Genomic DNA, 3,512 nt, shown 5'->3' with positions numbered 1-3,512 from the left:
CATTAAGGCGCCATTGGGGGGCTGCTTGACCCCAAGACACGGGAGGCACTTTGGGCACGGAGGGCCGCGGTGCGGGAGTGGGTGCCTCCATGGACATCTGCCCCATCAAGCGGGAGAAGGCCACCGGTCTGCCTCGACGGCGCCTGGGAGGGGATCTCCCCGGCCGCGGGGGGATGGGGGGCAAAAGGAAGGCAGCACGGGCCTCCGCAAGCCTCCCATCCAGAATCTCGCGGGCCCTAATGGCCTAGATCTGGACTAACGGGGGGGGCAGCTTCCCCCCTAAAGATAATGGTGGAGTCTGAAGCGACCTTCGCGAGGTTGCCGAGGGGAACCGACTCGAGAGCAGAGAAGGAACAAGCCTAAGCAGAGGGGGACTGCAGGGGTACCTGGCTCCAGGTTCCGAGCAGCAGCGCGGAGCTCCACCCGTGTGGGGACGGGCAGAGCTGGACTGCCCTCGGGGTGAGCAACATCCAGCTGAGTGCTCCGGCGGGACACGATCACTGGGGAGGAGGCCGATCGCCCGCGGCGGGCGCAGGTGGTGGAGCGCGGAGGGGAAGGCGGAGCGGCCAATGGGGTGGTCACCCAGGCCTCCCCAAACGCAGCGAGGTCTGACGCAGGCGGAGCCCGAGAGGCAGGCCTAGCGCAGACGAGGAGCACCGGGGTCGGGGTCTGGGTCGAAGACGAGAACAACAAGGGCAGAGAAGGGGCAGCAACAAGCGAGGCTGGGGCCTCCCGAGGCGGCAGCGGAGGGGGAGAGCACGGCCTGGGAGGGAAGCAAGACCGCAGCGGGAGGAGCCGGAGGAGATGAGACAGGCTCGGACGGCATGGTCTCCTCGGGGTCAGGCACCGGGGCCGACAGGAGAGGGGCGGAATCCGGAGTCGACGCCGGGGGGAGATCCGACTCCAGGGCCAGCGCGATAGGAGCAGGCGGAGAAGGAGAGCGCGGGAGGAGGCCGGGCAGACGACCAGGCCGACACTGGAGATGTCGCTTGCCTCGGATGACGTAGCCATCGAGTCTGACGGGCCATCGAGAAGCGAGCCGGGAGCGGCCTGCCAACCCTGCCCGCCAGCGGCAGGAGGAGGGGGGAGGGGGACGGGGAGTGAGAGTGGGAGTCCTCCGAACCCCCGTCCTCCTCCGACCGGTGGGAGCGGGCTCGGTGACGACCGCAGTAGTCCCCGTTGGCCCCCGCGTTGCCGCCAAGAAGGCCAATGTTAAAAGAGCGGGAGCGGCCGACGTGGTTGGGCTGCTCGGGGGAGATCCTAAGGTCGAAGCCCTGGTCGTTGAAGAACACTCGGATGGTTGCATGGAGCTTGGAAGAGTTGAGGCACTTGACCTTGACCCAGACCTGCTCCTCCTTGAGGAGAGAGAGCTCGTCAACGACCACCACCCTGCCAAGAATCCGGGACATCTGGCGGATGACGCACTCAGACCGGGCAATGTTAGGAACGCCGGCCACGAGAATCCAGGCGGTGTCTAGGACGGCCACGGCCTGGGCATCAAGGATCGGCTCAGAGATGTCGATGACAAGCTGGTTGAGGGCAAGGGTGATCCGGCCATTGCGGGTGGCGTATCCGTAGCTGATGGAGTCGGGGAAGACGATGTGAAGATGTGGCCAGCGGTGGGGGTGACCACCCAGTCCCACTGGCGCCGGTAGAGGTGGTTGAGCTTGGCCTCAATCATCTCCAGGGAGGCCACCCCATCGACCATCGCGACGACCGTCTGGAGGGTGGGGGAGGGAGCGACACGTCAGGGACCTCAAGGTGGAAGAAGCCCAGCCCCTCGATGCCGTGACGTACATCATGAGCTCAGATACCACCGGACGATCTGGGCACAGGAGGGCGGGGTGCCTAGGATCTTTGCAGAGGTAACAGCACTGGGGGTTGACGCATTCGACTTGCGAGTGGCCTGCCACCCCGCAGTTGAAGCATGGGGGCAAGGAAGGCCGGAGATGGGACCCGGAGCGGAAGAAGAGCCCGGAGCCAGATTGGAAAGCCCGGAGGCCACGCCCCACGCCACGACGCTTCTTCTTCTTGGCAGGGCCGGAACGCTCACAGGCAGGGCCCCCGCCCGGGGCAGCAGCCGCGGCCGACGTCGCGGAGGCCATCGCATGAGGCGGCACGTACCACCGCGTGGGAGGAGCCGAAGGCGGTGCGGGGCCGCGCGGAGAGGCCAGACGCGAGGTCCGGGGCGGAGTGGGAGAACGGGCACGGCAGGGAGCGGGGGAGGGAGAGCGGCGCCGGGGGCGCCAGTCGCCCGAAGCAGCCGGACGGGGAGAGCGGGAGCGACCCCACGCGTCACGGCGGCCCGGGGAACGGCGGTCATTGCGACGGCCCTCGTGGAGGTCCCTCAACTCGCGGCGGAGCTCCTCTTTGCGCCGGAGCGAGTCCGGCGACGGCCGGGGAGGGTTGCGGCGGTCGGACCGGTCATCGGCACGACGCTTGTGCCGCACGCCGCCGTCGTCCCACTCCCGATGCATCGGAGGCCGAGGCGCGGGAGGAGGGGGCGGGGAGGGCACAACACCAGTCGCCGGCCAGGTGGGAGAGGAGGGGGTGGCGAGCAGCACGGGACCAGGGGACTCGAGGGCGCAGGGGGGCTCGAGGGCGCAGGGGCGTTCGAGGGGAGGGAGGTGGCGGCGGGAGGGGGAACAAGGGGCAACAGGAGGCCACACGGGAGCCAGATCGAGGCACCAGGGCGCTGGGCCTAGGGCACTCAAGAAGCCCAGCTCCCGTGGGCCGACCCAGCTGAGGGGGAGGAGGCCCAGCAGGCGGGCATCGAGGATGGGTCGGGTCAAGGCCCAGCACAACCGGTGCGGAAGGGGCCCGGCCCAGCAGGCGGTGCGGACTGTGCCCGCGTAGGGTTTCCTCGGACGTGAATGGCGCCGCTGCCACCGCCGGCGAGGCACTGGAGCGAGCCGGCGAAGGGCGCGGGGCAGGTTGAGAGGACCGGAAACGTAGGGCGGAGGAGCCAAAGGTGGCAATGAAGGGCTGGAAGGGCGACATCCGCCGCACCGGAGGCGAGGGAACGGGGCCGCTGCGAGCCGCGGGCGGCGTCGGACGAGCCACCGGGCCGGCACCGGACACCGGACGGCACCAGGAGGAGCGGGCGGCGCCCCTTTCGGAGCGGCCAACCACACCCCAAGCCTGTGCCCGCTGGCGGCGAGTAGCCCTGTGCCTCAAAATCGAGCCTTGGACCCAGCCAGCCCAAGGCGAGCTCAAGGGCTGCGCCGGCGACCGCGGCGGCCGCGAGCCGGTGGCAGAACTCCGCTCCTGGGGGGCTGAGCCACTGGCCCGGCAGGGCAGCGCGGTGCGGCGCGTGGAGGCAATGGCAGGGAAGGAAGGGGCGGCGGGCGGAGGGAACGGAGGCTCGTCGGCGAGGTCCACCCAGAGCAGCCGGGGGACGGTGGGGTGGGGGGGACGGCTTCGGGGATCGGGCAGAGGGCCGCAGCCGCCGGTGCCGGCGGAGAGGACGGGGCGCCGCGGGAGACGGAAGCGCCGACGAAGGCGACGGCCGC

The sequence above is a fragment of the Triticum dicoccoides genome, chromosome 1B (genome assembly GCF_002162155.2).
Source record: "Triticum dicoccoides isolate Atlit2015 ecotype Zavitan chromosome 1B, WEW_v2.0, whole genome shotgun sequence".
NCBI lineage: Eukaryota > Viridiplantae > Streptophyta > Magnoliopsida > Poales > Poaceae > Triticum > Triticum dicoccoides.
This window is presented reverse-complemented; position numbering follows the sequence as displayed.